The sequence below is a fragment of the Aphis gossypii genome, chromosome X (assembly GCF_020184175.1).
Source record: "Aphis gossypii isolate Hap1 chromosome X, ASM2018417v2, whole genome shotgun sequence".
Taxonomy (NCBI): domain Eukaryota; kingdom Metazoa; phylum Arthropoda; class Insecta; order Hemiptera; family Aphididae; genus Aphis; species Aphis gossypii.
This window is the reverse complement of record NC_065533.1, coordinates 44,706,529-44,727,611: the sequence shown is the minus strand read 5'-3', so window position 1 is coordinate 44,727,611 and position 21,083 is coordinate 44,706,529. Positions and strand designations below refer to the sequence as shown.

The 21,083-nt window shown below is 30.7% G+C and overlaps 1 long non-coding RNA gene across 1 annotated transcript; it reads right to left on the bottom strand.

Moving 5' to 3' along the window:
• Window positions 1–14,554: 14,554 nt before the first annotated feature.
• LOC126552749 (uncharacterized) lies at window positions 14,555–16,887 on the bottom strand. Its single transcript, XR_007606163.1, has 3 exons — window positions 16,661–16,887; window positions 16,365–16,594; window positions 14,555–15,009 (listed from the first exon to the last, which is right to left on the bottom strand). It is a non-coding gene; the product is annotated as an uncharacterized LOC126552749 (long non-coding RNA).
• Between the last annotated feature and the right edge of the window lie 4,196 nt (window positions 16,888–21,083).

Below are 21,083 nucleotides of genomic sequence, written 5' to 3'. Positions count from 1 at the left end.
ACCTTTTTTGACTCTAGCCACCTTATGTCATTTTATAAACATCCGGAGGCACATTACCCACAACTTTGGTTTTATTTAATATTGCATAAGTATAATTAAAATTAGTAAGACGTAAGTACACAATGCGTATTACAAATATTATATTTTATAAAACAAATTATTACATTGGGCATTAATTATATAATTTAATTTTTAATTATTATTGCATGAATAATATAATAAAAAATATTAAAAAAAATTTTGAAGAAAAATTAATAAAGTTCACGGTACCCTGATTGGGAATCTCTGTGTCATACATGATCGGTATAGGTACCAGAGGTTACCTCTGAAGTGAAACATCACTATTACACACGTGTACTGTAGTTCGCGCGTCGGACAGGCATAGTTGTAATTTTCCGCGTCCATCATCTCGAAGATCGTGGTTCACAATATATAATGTTCATTTAAGTTAAACGTGTTGGTACATGGCGATCATGTATTATATATATGTTTAAGTGTACTTACATCGGTGTGAAAAGACAAAGATTTGTCGATGGTTGTATATAACGTTAAAGAGCCACCGCCGCTGCCGTCAAACGCCGTTTAAGAAATAAACGTTTATAGTTTATGTAAATGCTTTGCGGGTATTATTAATTCGGCTCTGAAATTAGGTCGACACGTTTCCGACTGCAGCGGCCGCCGTCATGTCCATATTGCTTTAGTACGATGTCAATACCGTCGCACTGCCACCGTAAGTCGTCGGGTGGTACGGTTGTCCTTCCCGACCCGCTATTCTGCCCTTACCGCGAAACACCCCCGGTAGTGTCACAACCCCAGTCTGGAAAATCCCTTTCACCTCCCCTACACGTCACAGCGTCGTGAGTCTGTCAATATATTCAGACCGAGCAAAAACACTCGAGGTCCGGAACCGTTTTCCGTTGGGTACAATCGTCTCACATAATGCGTACCACCCCTTTTCCCTTTTCCTAACCGTTGTGGTTATTATACCTTCTATATAATACACACATTATACTAGAATCCGTGGTGCACCTTAACACGGTGGTGGATAAGTGGCGAAGACAATTTCTTCGCCGTCGTCGTAAATTGCATATCATTAAAATGCTTAAACTGCATTTGTATTATAATCGTAACCTATCATCATAACAATCGTCGCGTTTAAAAGTCACTAGATCGACGAAGTTTGGTCGGTTATAAAGTAAATGATTACGTCAGTCTGTATTTTCGTATTTCCTGTTTTGTCTATTATAGTGTACTTAAGTATACACAAATCAGTGGCGCAAAACTCATAAAAATGTATTATAAAACCAAACGGCATTTGAGCGACTCGAGAGAAATTCATATCGTGTGGTAAGGCTGAGAACAAGGCCATATTAAGCAAACATAATATGTCTTAATATTATTATGGGACTAATTAATACTAGACTCACTCAAAAGAGGGGCTCACCGACAATAGGAAAATTAATTAACTACATTTTCTTACTCGGAAATCCCAAGTATTGATGATATTGTCGACAAGTTTTCAGAACATAAAGCGAGAAAATGTTTGTAAACAATTCAATATAAAGTTGTTTGACTTACAAAAATTAGTTTTATATAGTAGTATTATTAAATAAAAAATATATATTTAATTAAAAAAAAAAATATAATTTTTAATTTTTAATTTGTGTAACTATATTATAAATATTACGTTATTAAACGTAGGTAGTAAACAATGTATAGTATTTTTGTATATTATTAAATAATGAAGTTTCGAGCAAAAAAATATTATTTAATGATTTATGGGTCCACATTTTAAATCGTATTGGTTCCCAAATCGGGGCTTAGCTTTACACTCCAGAAATTCAAATCGACAATACTCACTATGTTTTAATAACAGACGTTTAATCTAAATTAATACATTTGGATATAATGCGTTCTCAAAACAAGCAGTTATTATTACTTTATCAAAGCGGGGTCGATTGGTATAGATTATAAATAATGAGGTGGGCCATTTTGTGTCTACTCCGTTACACGCACGCACTTATATAATATTATATATTATGTATAACTGATATGACCATGTTTAAAGGGGAATTGGGGGGGGGCTGTGGGTTCAAAAAGTTAGTTTTAAAAGGCAGAGGGTGTCTATTTTTTTAAATATTTATTTATTTTCTACAATTATTAGAATATTTTTCTATTTTTTACGATTTTACTTTTTCAACATTTTCAAGTTAATTTTTTTTATAATAATTGTTTTTAACACTAATGCAATTTTTTCGTGTCATTACTAGAAATATTTCTAATGATGGCCCTATAGTACTTTATTATATCATAGGCAACGTATATAACAGAATGAATGAGTAGTTACGTGTTTGGTGAATCCGTTAAAACTCTTGCGGTTGTTGTAGATATAATTATTAACTATTATACCTATGTGGAATTTCAGATAATCCCAGATAGCTATACGATACTGTAATACAATGACGATGATACACTTGCCACCGCATAATTAACATTGCCACCATCGCCTTTGACGAGAATAAACCATTTACATACCTCAGTAATCCAAAGACAATCATAATGATTAAAATGACAATAATATAATACTCGTGCACTCTCGTATGGCACATATTATTATGCGTTACACATCATGAACGACACAAGTATAATATACATATATTATAATATACAATAATAATAATAATAATAATAATAATATAACAATAATAATAATAATAAAATAATTATAAAAATGCGTCCTCTTTCTGTACATACTCTTGTCATAATCATCATTATTTTATTTAATATTATAATTTTCTTATAAACCTCGGATGAAAAATTAAAGGTGTTCCGTTTTCGGGATTTGTCAAAAAAGTCTTTTTGAATGAAGTATATAATGTCGTTTTAGCTGGTTCATTCACCCGTCACAGCCGCACTGTGTTGTTGAGTTAATTTTTACGCAAACTAAAAAGGGATAGTTGCCGACGAACGAGTAAAAAGCTACATCGTGTCATTATCATTACTGTGGTCGTCATCGTCATCATCATCATCATCGTCATCATCATCATCGATGGCTGGACGTTGGAGTACCAGTTTTATATAATATACTAATGGAGAAAGCCATTATTAAAACACAGTTACGCTCCTTTTGTCAACGCACTCATATACGCGGACGACTATTACATATAAAATTGCACACAAAGTTCAATATACATATATGTGATATTTATTTACTGTGTGTGTATGTGTGCCTCAATGCAATTTCGATATTTTAAATGTGTAATATTATAAATTCAGCTGTCGCCGGTCGAAATCCAATTTGCGCTTGGCACGGCGAAACGCAGTCATCCCCGGCACACTGCAGCAGCTCCGAAACGGTTAGTTCCTGCCGGAAGTACGTACGTAAAACACGACGACGGTGGCGATGAAAAAAAATAAAACGATAAAATATATACACTCGTGTATATTATAGACTCATGGCTGACCAGATCTCAATTTGTTTAGCTTTCAACCCATAAATATATTATTATTTAAATCTCGGTAACTGTGAACGTTCGATTTTTAAATGAAAAAAAAAATAAAAATAAAATAAACATAGATATAGGATACACGACATAGTCATAATATTATGAAAAGTTGAGTTTTAAATAGTTTTGATTAAATGAATGATTTTGTGTATTACTGATTGAGGGATTCGATGTTTTTTTCAGATATTGAAAATCTTGGTTATCCGTTTAGATATGCGTAGGTATATAGAAATGTATACAAGGTATGTAAATATATATATATATTGTATACATACATATATAGTCAATATAAAACGGCATTGACAGCAATTTGTGGTTTGTGCTTAACCTTCAAAGTTAAAACAGTCGTAACTTTTTTCGTTTTTCATTCGCGTCCGTCGTTTCATATCCAATCGTTACATCAGCAATATCCGGACCGTACGCAAAATTCACTATAATATTACGTAAGTATTAATAATATAAACCTATATTTATACGTCATTCGTTCGTGCCGAGGTCGTAAGAGACCGTTAAATCGTGTACAGCACTACATATGGCATACTATATTTAAGGGTTTAGCACTTTAGTACGGATAGGCAGTCCAATCAACGTCCCCACGCAACTAACCCCAATCCCCCACTCGCCTTTACATACACACACACACACACACAATACGCGACCATGGTTACCTTTTTTGGGTAAAAGGTAATAACAATTTGTTTGGGAAACACGTACGGTGGATTTTTCATTCATGGTAAAAAACCAAACACACTGTCGACGTTTGACAAATTCGATGGCTATAAACGCAGAGTCGTTGATTCACTTATCACATCACGTTTTTATAAACAAAATTCAAAACCATCTTCAGTGACCACTGACCAGGAATCAAAATAAATCACGTTATATTATCGTACTTACTGGGAAACCGTGATAATCATCGAACTTACGTCACCGGATCCACATTGATTTTGCGACACGTGCATTAGGGGATGGGTGCGAATACGGGTGTACTATACTACTATCTACAAAATACAATTTTTATAGGATTTCAAAACATTTAGCGTTCGCCACTTAACGCCGCTGTTCAACGCTGTATGACCGTACAGTGTACACGTCCCTCGGACGACAGTGAGATTAATCGTTTGTAAACAACTCGCCGCCTCTGCGACGGCCGGGAATGGAAAATTCGACGCAGTCCTTCCGGCCGTCAGATTACATCGTGTGTAGTGACAATGATTGTTATTATTACATTGTGTGTATTTTTTTTTTTTACTCTGCTGTAGCATGCGCATTAAGCCGTGTACAGAGACGAGTAGAGTAACGACAATATTTCTAGTCGTATTATTGATGTTCAGTTTTACAAAAGTTCGCAAATCTTGTTTTAATGGTTCCACTACAGGATATATAGAGTGATGTCATTGTGAATGCGACTATGTACGAGCTTTGTGTTTTATTCTGTTTTTACGTGAGTTCCCGCTTACTCGATTAAAAAAACCTCCGTCAAATAGAGAGTTTTTAAGGCGAATTCTTAGAATTTAGCAGTCACTCAGAACGCGCAAGCGTGTTCATTAAATAATATTTATAAATACTGTAGAAGTATTTTTCTTTATGAGATTTAAAACGATTTCTAGAAATCGAAGAAATATATTATAGATAAAAGATTTTCTATAATGTTTTTTTTTTTTTTTATTAAATACTCATTTTTAAGTTTAAGATACACGAATTTTTAATACTATACTTACCTATACGTTTTAAAGCTTGAATGTGTAGAGAGTGCTTCATTATTTTTAATCACTTCAAAATCATAGTATAATAATGTGCACACTAAATTGGGCGAAGCTCTTTACCATGATTTATACAAATATTATGTGTATTGAATACACACCTTGTGATATAGTTGACGTAAAAATATGCCTTGTGAGTATAATGTAATACATAATATTATTATTCACAACCGGTTTTCTATCGATATGAATGACCTGTTCTAAAAAACGACCAGGATGGTAAAATATCGAAATGATCGTTTTCTATTTAAGCTGCGTAGAACATGCTTCGGTTTAGTATTTTTTTTTTTTCATTATTTTAAGTTCATAAATAATAGTATTATTATTATAATTTTTTGTTCTTAAACCAAAAAAGTATAATATGTTTTTCATTTATTTATTTATTTTTTTCTTGTTGATAATTATTATCAAAGCCTCTAAATGGATGGTAGGTACTTAGGTATATGTCCATGTCCTACGTTTCTTAAAAGCTTTTATTATCATTTAAATTGAAAAATTTAAAGCCAAAAATGCACAATATTCTTTTATTAATACAAACGATACGACAGTGGTTTTTTATATTTTGTTAACACATTTCTCAATTATTGTAACTTAGACTTTTCTCGTTATAGAAGAATACGGTATTATAAAAATTCATTTTTTTTCTTATTATATTCGTTTAATTTTTCAATTTATTTCAATGTTATTATTAGCGTTTTGTCGTAGTTGTTATTGTAGGTAGGTAAACGTTAATAGTACTATAATACTATATAGTGTATACTATAAAGGTAAGTCTATATAGTAAAATAAAATAAAATAATTTTGTACTTTTATAAAATGATTGCGCCTCGACAAGAGCGACACTGGTAACTTGAGGATTATTTTTATACCATTAGCATATCGAACGGTTCGTTTCGTTTCCTTTGGAGTATACAAAGAAAAAAAAAGTCGTTTCCATTGAGATTTGAAACACGCTGTGACTCGAATGGTATTATTGTTCCTCGGTACGATGGTTTTGTTGTTTTCATCCCTTCGTCAAATGTCTTTCGATCGACAATTATTTTACCGCGGTTGGCTGGAATTTCGTTGATATTATTTTCATCTGCGTTAAATATTCAGGAGTGTTACGCCGCAGAGTTGACAAATCACAATTAGAAGTTTCGCCGCGATACATTATCAGTGTCTACTGCATATTAATTAAATTGCAAGTGTATAATAATAATAATATATTATACACTATACTAAAATACAACGACGGTGGTGGTATAATATATAGACACGAGTACAATTTACCCATCAGAACGTCTGAGAAACTTTATATTAACTTGAATGTCTGAAAAAAGTTTATTTTTCTTTAATTCAGTTGTGCTCAGTGTTTGATTTTATATGACCGGGAGTTTGGTAAATATAATCTCGAAGAAAGTTTATTGTTGTTTTTGCTTAGTGTTGCCACCGTAGAAGTAGGTATATTAAATATAGGTAGGTGCCTTTGTGTGTATATATATATATAATATGAACACCGAGAGGCGGATTAATATATATTTTAGTTGTTCAACTACTACAGCTTCTCCTGCTTCAATCTACGTATAATAATATAATATTAAATAAAATATTGTACACTCCGAGCACACACCACACACATTATGCATATACACATACTATTCATATATAGCACAATGCAGTTTACGTTCGTATATATTATGTTATATTGTTTTATACGACCGCATTAGAATTTATTTTATTTCTCGGTTTAATCGCGTATTCGTGTCTAAGTATTTTAATCGAACGCCGCGCGGTTTGTCGGCGAAAACGTTTCGACGTTATTTTCATGTTTTCTACCTATCTATATTATAATATTGTACGTCGTACTGTATTAAATATCAGTTTAATATTCACGATAGACAGCACGCTTACGACGACCGCGATATAATTGGGGACTATTATTAAACACACACACACACACACACACACACACACACACACATATTATATAAGTATAATAATGCAGAGCAACAAAAGTAATATTAATATCTTAATAATATTATTGTTCAGACCGCGTATAAACGCCGGGACGCATGTCGTGCGATTGAGCAATAATTAATCGGTGCCCTTATTATTATAATAATAATATTAAATAGATCGAACGGAGGTATTCTATAAAACAATGCTCGGCTGCGACGTGCGATCGTGAAAATCATTGCATCGATGGGAAAATATTTTGTTCTTCTGGTCGGGTAGTCGGTCATTATAATGTTATTATTTTTGCAGTATTATAATTAACTCGTCAGAATACAACGCACCGAACACGCCTATTCTTCCTCTAGTCCTCGATGCTCTATCGTAATAAATAATATACCTATACATGTATATTACACTGATATATACTCTGGCTAATATTGCTATAATATCAGCCAAACTATATATTACTATCACGACGCGTAAATAAGATCAGATTGTTGACGAATCAAGAAAGAATTCGTAAAAAAAAAAACAACATTAATTAGAATCACAAAACCACCATAGAACGCCGCGTTAAAATTAAATTGGAAATAACCAACTAAGCGCAATAACGTTTCTATCGGATTGAAATTATAAATTCACACTGCAACGCATTAGTATCAGCATTATATTATAAATGTACACGTGATTGGTATAGTTAATAAACATTATAAGTCTAATCATAGACACGAATCTCTCGACTGCCAGATCGTGCACCTGTGCGATTTTGAATTGAAGGCCGAACAATAGTATTATAGGTTTTTCTGTACCGTCGCGCCCGAATATTTTTTCACCGAGTTCTTGAATTTTTTTGTTTTTGAAACATTTTTTCTACCTGAATCATTACTTCTTTCCATCTGTTAGGTTAATAACCAATGACTAGGGTGTTATATTCTTCATTTAAGTTAATTTATGTTAATTTTGAACAGCTATAGAACACATTTAAGTACCGAATGAACCAGTTGGTAAACGGACAAAATATTGTGAGAAATCATTTATTGTGTATAATCATGTAGGTACGAAATGATTAGTTTTGTACATGAATACTTTTCAGATAATTTGAGTTCTTGTAACTATACAAGATGAAAATATCGTATACATTATTTTTAGTTTAACTGCAACTAAAATTTGACGATATTACGAATGAGTTTAGACTTATACAATTATTTATTTATTTATTTTTTTTTTTTGTAATTTTAATCTATTGATGTTTTTAATTTATGTATACATATTTATATATAGATTGCACTCATGCATATGAATTATGATGTATCCATATAATGATAAATAGAAAATTTGCTCTCGAATTTTTAAGTAAAATAAAATGAAAATTATCTAAAAATTAAAAATAAGTAAATTTTTAATCATAATATAATATAGTATCATATGAATAAAAAGTAATGGTTTCTAAACTAAACTATAGTACTCGTACCACTGGTAAGGCTACATGGTGATACATGAAAATAATTCAATCTTATATTTTTATTTATTAACGCTTGTAAGTACTCGGAAAGTCTAACATTATTATTATATATTGAATTTTACATTTTGTGTAAATATTATTTGTTTTAATATTTGTACATTATTATTATTCTCGAACACCAAAATACGTCAATACATAAGGAGCCCATACACGTGTCAAACGATTTATCAATTGGTTGACAATTATGTCATTTATCATTATCTAGAAACTTTTATTGACATTTTTACCACCCTATATCCTTTTGATATAAATGTATAAAAATATTGAACAGTTCTATTTTTAGTCATAAGTAGTACGAACAGATGCGTAATATACATGGATAGTACTCAAAAAAATGTCTGGGAAAGTCTTATATAGAGTATATAATGCATGTTTTAACTAAAAAATAACAGTATATAAATTCAATAGAAAAAATTTCAATAACCTTCAAAATATGATTCAAATACACGTCGCACACATTTAAAATATTATGTAGGTATATTGTAATTTATGAGTGGGCAGTTGATTGTAGTTGAGGAGTTGAGAAGAGTCACAAATCTATAAGAAATTAGTAAATTACCTTATAATATTTACACTCATATTGCTTGCATACGCATTAGAAGTGTACACATGACATTATAATTAAAAGCATTTTTTGGGCGAAAAACGATTATGGCAGTGTAAATCGATTTGATTATAATATGAAATTCAAATTCGTTTGGATCTCATTAACGTCTGAAAGGTTTTGATCCCGGACCACTATAAATACATCTTATAATGGATTATACAATTTTAATAGTAGGTACATGCTTAGGTACCATAAAATAAGTGCTGTAGTTATGTAAAATAATATATTTTATATGTATAGCCGTGCACCCCCCGTGCCGAAGTTTGAAGCTGACTTATGGCGGTGATAAAAAAAAAAATAATAAGTTTTTTAGTAAACAAAAATTGTGTAGGCTTTGAGAATTACTCGCGGACGTTATTGCGTTATTGATGCGAATTTAGGTCCAGATTCACATGACGTACACACATAATAATAATATAACGTGCACGCATCTACGTACAACACGAACATCGTGTATTAAAATAACGACATATACGAGTATAATAAATTTAAATAATAATGATAATAAATAATAATATACACTTGCGTTAACACGGAAAACGTCTTGGTGAAGGCATGATATGGATTCTGCGGCAACGGCGTATTAGCGCAGGTTTATCGGGTGCTTTAATTTATGGAACGAAAAAGTTCTAAAGGAGCTGTTATTTTAAAATGCGAATATTACTGCTCGGCTATACTGTTTAGTAGTTGTATCACTATTTAAAGTACAGCATATAACAGTAATTCAGAAACTGAAATATTGTGCTCGCTTACACTTACGATATCGTTTATATTTTATAGCCAATTTATGTGAATATCCTACTTAAATTAGTATGTACTATTATATTATATTATATAAACCTCTTGATGGTTCACTTCTGTATTCTGCAGTTGTGATAGGTGAAATCATCTAGCGATTTGTTCAGTAGCAGTCGGTAACTAAAAAAAAATCGATTTACTTACGATAAGATTATAAATTATAATATTCACGAAGGCGTATATTAATCCAATATTGTACGTCTGTTTGTTAATGTATCGAGTTTTAATGGCCTTGGATATTAGGAATTTCTAAATTGATTTATGATATACCCGGAAGAATGAAACTATACCGTAGTGCAATGTCTATCTAAAATTCCGTGTTTATTAATTTATTACTGAAATATATTTACATTATATCAACAAACACATACCTTTAGATACTTATATAATTTATAAGATAGCCAGAAAGCAAATTACAAACTGTGAAAATTTGAAAAAAAATGTTAGGTCAGGAAATAAATTTCAACTCGTTGCATTCACGTTTTATAATACAAGATTACTGAAGCTTACATGAACACTAAAAAAATAAAGCCCAATTTTAACACTACCATAGTCACGTTTTTGTCACCTCTGACTATTCTTTGCTTTGAGCTTATTCATAATTTAATTGTTATTGTAAATGTAAAGTAAGTTGACATACTTTAACGCATTCAATTTTTTTTTAAAACTTTATATATCCATTAAAATAGGTATAACTTTTAAAGTTTTAAATAACTGTTTTTACGCCCATAAGCAAGTTTAGTACCTAACGGGGGTTTTTATTATTTAACGGTTCATATCTTCGTAATACCTATTGTGTACAATTTCAGTACCTAAGTTAATAGCGTATTACCGGAAGAATTTTTCAATTTTTGAACGTTCTCAACACGTACTATATTAAACATACCGAATACTAAAATTCGTTTTAGCTTGGTTTTTTTTTTTTAAACATTGACCATTAAAAACAGTATTATGCTTCACAAAGTTGACTCAACTACCCGTCATAAATATTATATAGTTTTTTTTTACCTTCACTAAAATTCTGCAAGTTATAATAACGAAATAAGTATAATAGTTTATTTTAAAAATTTACGGGTTAGTCAATAATGAAAAAGTACAGATAGGTGAACCGAAATTACGTAATGTCCAATCCGAAACGTCTAAAACTTTGACATTTTTCCCAAAATAGTTTGCGTCCGGTCGTCTTTGTATCTGTCCATCGTGCTTGTTGCAGGCATTTCATCGCCAACATATTATGAAAATAAGCGCAGTGCACCATTCAAACGTACGGTACGAAACCAGCAAACATGTTATTGTACGGGGTAGTTTTGGGCCGATTGCCACCACAGGTGTATTTGGTTTCGGTCTTATCTGATTTTGAAAATCGTGTTATTAAATATTATTGATGTATTGTCGAGAAACGTAATATTTACGATGCCAAACTAGGTTTTTTTTCCATAAAACATATTTGTGTAGGTGCACTGCAGCAGCGGCGGCATTAACAACGCAACAAAAACAATAATAATATAATAACAATATTATCAAAGACATAGCTCTAGGTAGTCGTCAATCGCCATCCGCCGCCAAACGATGGTTATCTCGTCTCGAATTATTTTCCTCCCCCGACATTGGCGGCGGCGGTGGCGGCAGGTGTACGCCTAAACATTATTTTATATACGTATGTAATATCCGACCGTACTCGGTGAATACGCTTATACATAGCCTCAGGTAAAGATGTGGTGTCTTCTCGGTGCGGTACGAACCAAAGTGGTTTCGAGAGCCTGTAAAATATATTTTATAGTCGCCGACTGCGCGCGTACACGAACGACGAAGACCCGCTGCTACACACTCGCCAATACGCCATACGCGGGGTGGATAATGGCATAATAATATTTTAATATACGTGATGACAAAAAAATAATAACAACAAAAATAATACCCCTATAATGATTATATTAAAATATTATTATTATTATACCTCCTGTGCGTTCGGGACGTCTGTTCATCTGAGAAAAACGACGACGGAGAGACGATGGCGCCGAAAACGACCTGGAGACGGCGGACGGGGCCGTCGTAGTACTTACACGCGATTTTTATCGTGCATAATGAAAAACCGTTCGATCCGGAGACGAATCGCCGGCGTTGCACAGTGGACCGTTTTGTTTTATTATTATTTTTTAAACCCATAAAATCCGATCGCTTATAACCCGCCGGATAGTGGATACATCTACAGTATACATAATATATATTTACATACATACATACACGTAAACTGTACAAATAACACATGCACATATGTATATATTATGTTGATAATCATTATGCGGATATCAAAATTCTCGTTTTCTCGAATGTCTCAGATGATGACGTCTAATATTAGGTACTTATGATTTTTTTTTTATCAAAGTATTATAATTATGATCTAATAAATAAAATATTTTGAATCATCAATTTTGATAATGTTTTGGGGGATAAAAAACTTTTCACTCATTTTGATTAGTTGATAAAAAAAAAATGTAATTTAAATTATTCAGTTCTATACCAAAATCCATCCTAAAAACAAAGTTTATAGGTACCTACTACTTAGTACTTATTAGTTTATTAATAACTCGTTTATCTGTTTTCCAAGAATGTTTAGTCAATATTTAAATTTTGTACAGCAGCGTAGTTCATTTAAAGTTAGTAGCGAAGTAATAAAATGTCGGTTTTTAATAGTGTAAACTGACCTACTTACAGCAATAATGTAATATACTTTTTTTCTTTTTTAAAAATTATTATAAAAAAAATTAAACAAATAAACAAATTCAACTAATACTATATTATGTTTAAATTTAAATGTCAATACTTGCTATACTCCTGTGTATGTCAAAAAGCACCCTGTAAATGTCCATCTTTTTATTATATTTGTAATAAAAATCAATATTAACCTAACTGAATGGTAATGTCAACAATCACTAGGATTCTCAACTATTATTACGTCTTAATATTATAGGAACTATATAGTATATATATTCAATAGTTATATAATATTAAAGAAATATTGATCTAAATTAATTTCAGTAGTATTGAATAAAAAAAAAAAAAAAACAATTAGTTAATTAAATACATAACCCGTATCTATAAATCAGTAAAAAAACTACCTATACTTATTTTCCACAACATTTTACGTTGAATTGAAATTCTAACTAAGAGTAATGAAGACATTTATCATGATGGTGTTTTAAACCTATATTTTATTTCGACTAATACAGAAGATACAAAGTCAAGTTAAGCTAACTAGAATAAAATAAATTATGAATCAGATAGAATATTAGATGATTGTATGCCTATACGGAGATAATGTTTATACTCATTATTACTAATAGTAACAGGTATAGATAACTTTTGGATTTTGGATTACTGTTTTAGTAAACGAAATTGATGATGATTATTTTTATTGATTTTAATTTTATGTAGTTAAACGCATAAACGTATAACTTATTTAAATTGCTCACTGTCATTTTTTTATTTAACGGACTTCTACTTCTGTGTTAATAATACACAAAGAGTTATTGACATTTCTCGAGTAGATAATATTTTTTATGAAAAAATCGAGTCATACATTTAATGATAGAAATTCAAACAAATTTAACGTGGATACGACATTACCTAAATGTAATATTTTTTTAACTACATACGCGTAAATATCAATAAATAATTATAAGTTTTCACTAATAACCTATAATATATACTATATTACCCTATTATCCTACATACTTTATTGGTAATATTGCAATAAATATTATAATCCCATAACAAGTATTTGATTAAGTATTCAAAAATTATGTTTTGTTGCATAGTTTAAACGAGTGGTTTCTCGACTCATAAAATAATAATTAATCATTATAATCTTAAATATATAATAATGCAAACGATGCGAACTATCCTTTTTTACACGTCTATGCTATCACACTAAAATATTGAAAAAATATCTACTTAAAACGATAACATGTCAGTATGATTTAACGTCAAGCCAATATCGAAAGTTTATCGCGATTTTCGACGATCCGTCTGAGTGATGGACAGGATTACAGAAACAGTATACAACTTTCATTTCATCTTCCGAATTAAATTTTACAAAAACTTTTTCATAATAGTAGGTAAATATTTTAAACGAAAATTGTTTAAAGTAAAATAATTAATATTGAATATTTAGATGGGTTTTATAGCAGTGGAAAAAATATTAAAACGAGACTTTCAAAAACTCATTATTTTTAGTGAATTGATACGAGTGTGTCTTATTTTACGTATTTTTCAATTTTTGTGTTGTAATGTTGACAGAAAATCATACGGTTTTTGACTTTTTGTATTTGTTCTAATTAATACGCTGCAATATCAAACATGGTACCTAATAAAGTATATTTTATGGGCTAGAATTAAGAACTTATGTTACACATATTATTAGATTATATTAAATATAAATGGAAAAAGTTAAATGTACACATTATTTATACATAATTACAATTTTCAATGATTCGTTAACATACATTTCAATTTCTTATACATGTGATTATGTAAAATAAAGGTTTAAATAGGTTTTTGAGATACGATTAAATAGGTAATATAAAATAAATAAGCCGAGGCCCAGAAGTACCAAACATTGTTTTTTTTTCTGTTAAATGTACAAAATGGATCTTATGTAGAATTTGTTTTTAAATGTAAATAAATACTATTCACAACACTGAAAATAAATCTTAAACGTTCAATACAGAATAAGAAAATTCTTTAAAAAAAAAAAAAATGTAAAATGAAACAAATTTAATCTAATCACGCTATTTGAACGTGTGCCACGTGTCCACAGGAAATTCCATGGTTAACGATCCAATTCGCGAAAATGGACATTTCTTCTATATTTTTCTAAAACAATAATAATTTATATTGTTGTACCTTTACTCTTAGGTAAATCATACATTTTTATATATGAAAATGGTATTGAGAGTTATCGATGCGGTTTCGCAGAGATATTCGTGTTTAGATATAGCTAGGTAACGACATACCGCAAAAATAATAATAACAATAATAATAATAATAATAGTAATAATAATGTACAGTGTACACAGGCAAAACTCGGCATGGTCGGCGGTGGTATAGACCGTATAATAATATATCATTATAATAACGTTATGGAGAGTCGTCGTCGTCGTCGCCACCGCCTTAAAAAACCGCGCGAGAGATTCGAATCTCCGAGGCAGGCGCGCGGCGGCGGTCGTGCAGGACGAGACAAAAGTCGCGAAGGAAATACCTAGCCCAGTATGTAGGTACAACAGATAGCGAGTAGGTATATAATATTATAAAGAGTGAGCATAATATTTTACTGGCATTGTATTTAAAGCCTCCGCCGTACCGTTGACAATTGTTATTATTACGCGATACGCGTCGTACTCATATCGGTCGAGAGGTAGATGGATAGATAGAGAAAGAAAGAAAGAGAGAGAGAGAGAGAGAGAGAGAGAGAGAGTGAGCGAAGGAGTGAAAAAGAGAGATTAGGTCGGAGAGGACTACGCGTCGTCGAAGCATTATTATTATCGTAGTCATCGAGCGCGTTTTCGTCTGATGGGGGTCGGAAAAAAGCGCGTAGAAGAGCACGGCGCGACGGCGGAGACGGAGCAGGAGCAGCGGTATGTATGCCCGAAGAAGGAACGCAGGCTTATAATTAGACACGCCGCTCCGCACCGGAAAACTCGGCTGTCGAAAGTTTCCGCTGACGACTAATTTGTTGGTGCGCGACTCGACTCGGCAGTCGGCGGCAGTCGGTAGCGGCGGCGGTGATGTCGGTCCCTCGGGAGTCGTCGAGCGCGTACATATCGTTCTACCCGTATTCTACCTACCTATATATACCTGCACAATATATATACACTTATATAATATATATTATTACGTTATTGTTGGCGCGAGTCGTATCTCCCGAATCGACGATACACACGCGGCGGTGTACAATACGCACTGAAAATAAAACGCACTAAAAAATATATTCGTCTCACGGTGGCGAGATAACGTTATTATTATTATTATTATTATTATTACTATTATATATTTAAAACACGCGCGTGCTTTCGAGTTTGCTATATAGTTGGTAACAATCGACCGAAAATCCTTCGCATCACGCGATATACGTACAGACATCATATTATACACAACACACTCACAGAGTATAATATAATAATATATACGTGTACGATGATAAATCCAATTTTGTGAGATGAAATACCTACACTTTGGGGCGGGTCGTGCATGCGTCGTCGATGTTTTCATATACGTTTGTTCGCACAAACGAAAACACGCCGTTTGAAAAGTCTTAAATGACACCAACGTCGAACATGATTTTTTCTTTTTTTTTTATGTCGTAATATTTTACGATGACAAGTGTCGGTGGTGTATCACGATTGTGGCGGTCGTGTGACGACCACCTCACACTATCATGGTTTTGTAATAATTCGATACACTATGTTATTTATTAATAATAACGGTCACTAACAAAATAATGATTATTATTATTATTATTATATACCTTACAGCGTCACTTTAATCACTACGACCTCACCCATATCGGAAGTTCGTACTTGATTTAAAAATTTAAAAATACTTTTGTATATATGCTGTATTGTGAGACCATCGGACTGAAGATTCGTCTCGATGACCGCTGTAGTCGAAGATTAGTATATTGACTGTTTTCATTCACAACCCGAGTCGAATAATAATTATTATAGTCTAAGAATATAGCTAGGTATCATTGTAATGCTTACACAAAACGGGACGAATGAAATAATATTGTTATTGTCTAGGTAACTAGATATTGTTTTCTCGAAAGTTGCATTGTCGCGGGTATAAAGGAGCGGTAATACTCTCCCTCTCTCTCTATCGTCCGTTTTTACCCACAACCTGCAATCGGGTCAATCCCATCGACGGTGCCGAGCACGTATACAACACTCCAATATTATAATAATATTACACAATATTATAATTGCTTGTACAGAGCGGACCATAGAGTATAAAGTCTGAATGCGAGAAAACTGGAAAATCGCTCTTTGTGGTATTATTATGAAATAAAGTTATATAGAATCACTTAAATTACGTCGAAAAAAAACAATTTTGAAATTATTGAAGAAAAGCAACTAAATGTTTCAAAAATACGAGTTTCAGTGTTTTTAATGTAGTTTTTTTAACTTATCAATACTTTTGGTCGTTAATACGTTACTCATTCAATAAAAAACTAAATAAAAGTTTTAGCTATTTTGATCTACGATTCAAGATTATTTACGTAAATATACTTAAATATGTCGAATTAGAAATTCTATACTTAATAAAAAATAAGGAACCCCTTATGATTGGGTAGCTAAAATTAATCAAATAATTATTTCCTCAAAACAATATTACTTATTTTAAGTAGATCAATAAATTGGCTATTCACCAGATTTTACTTCAATAGAAGTCTAAAGAGGTAATATTTAGTGTGGTATTTCCATTGTAGACCACATGTCATGTATAGTTGCCATAATTTTTCTTTTCTTATTAAATCAAAATTTAAAAATACCAACACACAACACAACTATTATACTTAAAAAATTGTTGATATTTTAATTCATCGAGTTTGGAAGACTGGAGAATAGCGTTCGAAAGGCTCTTCCCTTAGGTTAGAATGGTTAGGTTATTATGGATAAGTAAGAGTAAAACAGAGATAATTGTGTATAATTTTGGAGGAAGTAATCGAGCAATTTTTATTAGGAATGTATGGAGATGGAGGATAATGTTGTATGTGAATGCAGTGAAGCAAATAAATTCAAGTATTAAGAATCGGCGGAATAAGAAAATGTTGAACATTAGAAATACAATTGTTTATGAATGAATGAATCGCAGAGAAGTGTCAGGTATTGTGTGTGACATGTGAATGCCATCGAGATTAAAAGGTATATTTTATAAAGCAGTTATGAGGTCAGTCACGTTGTATAGGTCGGAATATTAGGCAGCGTGTATTAAGACACAAAAGAGGGTGAGTATATCAAAGATTATAATGCTAATAGGGATGCGTGGAGTGGCTATAAAGGGATAAAATAAGAAATGAATTCATTAGTGGAAGTGTACGAATGGTAGAAATTATAGAAAAAATAAGGGAGAATATATTGAAATGTTTCGGCTATGTTTTAATGAAAGCCGACTCGAAGGCAGTTGAGAGGTTATGGAAATAAAATATATTATAGAAGACAAAAGAAGGAAAGACCGAAGAGTTGTACGAAATGTACACGAATTAACTGGTGTGAATAAAAAAGAGATAAGGAGGTTTAACTAGTCCTAGAATGGCCATAAAAATGTCTTTAAATTAAAATAATGTGACAGATAACGAGACTGTGAAGCATAATTGACTGCATATTTTGTGTGTCTCCTGAAAAAATAGTTTATGGAATACATAGTAAATTCAATATAGACCAAATAAATATTGTGTGTAGAATACTATAATAATATAATAAATTACCAACATCCATTGTGTATTATATATGTTATAGATAGTAGAGTTATAAAATCTATAAGTTCCTGTAAGTATTATTGAAAAACAAATAATATTTTTTTTTGAAAAATAAAATATTTCAGCCATAGATTTGAATAAAATATTTCTTTTAAATTTCAATCATTGTAATAATATTATATTTTTTAATGAGAATACAATAATTGTGATCATCATTAATAATTGTTACTTATATTTAAATTTTAGTTAATAAAATGAGATTTTTTTAAATTAAAAATTTTAATTTTTATATAATATACCTAATTATTATTGATAGGTATGAATATTTGTACTGAAAATTGAAATTAAATTTTCCAATCATGTTTGTTTTGGTATGATAATTTAATTATATTTCTATGCTTTTTGTAAAAATGTCAAATGTTCATTAATACAAAATAGAAATTACGATTGATAATTTATTAAATTGTTCTAAAAATCTATATGTTATTATTTAATAACTATCATGAACTATTATGCAGAAATATACGATTATTAATTTTTTTTCGGTTAGAATACGCAAAAATAAAACATAATAACAAAACTAGTTATTTATAGACCAATTAGTGTCTGCATTTACACATTTATAAAAGTAATGTAATATAATGGACTTAAGTGTGTAATATTTCAGTAGTATTATGTAAATACTTCGTTTAATATACAAGTATTACACAATACTCTTAAGAATATAATATCTTCCAATAGGTTAGGTTATAAATCATATGATTTGTATATTAATTATAAATATTAAATTTTAATTTATAAACTATACAATTGAGCCCAATTAGGGTATTTATTATTAACAAATAAATATATATTTTTTTTTCTAAAATTAATATTTATTTAAAATCTGTGCTTATAATTCATAAATAGTTATATACTTCTTGCAATAATGCCATTAGGTCACATAAAAAATAATAATTTTGTGGCACAAGAGAGAGGAAGGCACCTAACTGCTGGCGTACCCTCAATATTATTATATATAGGTTGATATTTAATTTGTGTTTGTTTCACACCATACACACTGTATTGATAAAAACGTAAACGTGAACAATTAATTAAGCGAAATCTGCAATAAAAACACGTATGCGTTTATGTAGAATAGGGGTTGATATAAAATATAATTAATAGGTATTGATAGGTATAATATAAATTTTTGTAGGCCTAAAATGTACTTAGCTATATATTGGACAAGCGGATGAAAGAAATTTACATATAAGTAGTAGTGTGCCTACTACGAGTAGTATAATTAATGTTCACTAAGAGTAAATCTCGATCATTTCTGTTGTCGAAAACTCGAAAATGTCATATTATTGACGTGGTTGATTTCAAAACGTACACGTAGTCGTAGTAGGTACGTACGATCTCCATCCATTATAGTCAACGTGTTATGTCAAAAATGACGATTTTTTTTTTTTACCAGATCGACGTCTTTGAGTGAAGTGCATTTCAATGCGCTCGAGAGATTTTGATTTTTTTTTCATACAGAATGTTGTTTTTAATTTTATTACTATTACTGTTATGTTAAAATACGCGGTCATAAATATTAATATTATGGAAACCCGGAGACATTTTGAACGCGATAAACGAAAAACACGAATTACACATTATAATGTTCATTTAGAGTTTAGACAGTCAATAAGAATTATTAATATAATTTATCGTTTTTATATAGGTATATATATATATATACGTACAGTAAGATTTAAATGGAAAACGACTAACGAGATAAAATAAGATTCCGATAGTTATGAATGTTATGATGTGCCTTTATAGAGGAGTGAGGTAAGACGACGGGCCACTAAATAATTTGTCGAATGAATAAAGTATACGTCTATAACATATTATTATAATATATAGTACGTTACAAGGGGAATAAATAAAAACGACTACTTCTTTATATGGTATTGAATTATGAGTACAGACAAGACTCGACAACAACTCAACGAATTCATTCATAAACATATAATCACTCGGGAATTAAAACCAAATGCGTTATATTTTTTTTTAGAAATAATTTCATGAAATTCCTTGTCAGTCGTCAACAAGAATACAAGGTTTTTTTTTAATATATTGTAACAAAAAAATAAAAATACAAACGTTTTTATTGAATTGTGGTAAGATATAATAATGCAGTAAAAATAAATGCGTAGAAAGATCTAATAAAGCCATAACAGTTATACAATAATATTAAATCGCTTTAAAAAAAAAAAAAAAATCAAAGAGAATAATTATCGTTTCTTATTGTCAATTTTGTATCGACGTTCACTAATATTTATATATATATATGTAATAACAATTATGAGCACCATTATTATCAACATGATATTGTACAATAAATGTTCATAATTTTTTTACATCACAAATAACAAAATCATGGACAATTTAATATTCAGAATAAAATAAATAATAATTATATTTAAAAATGTAAAATGTA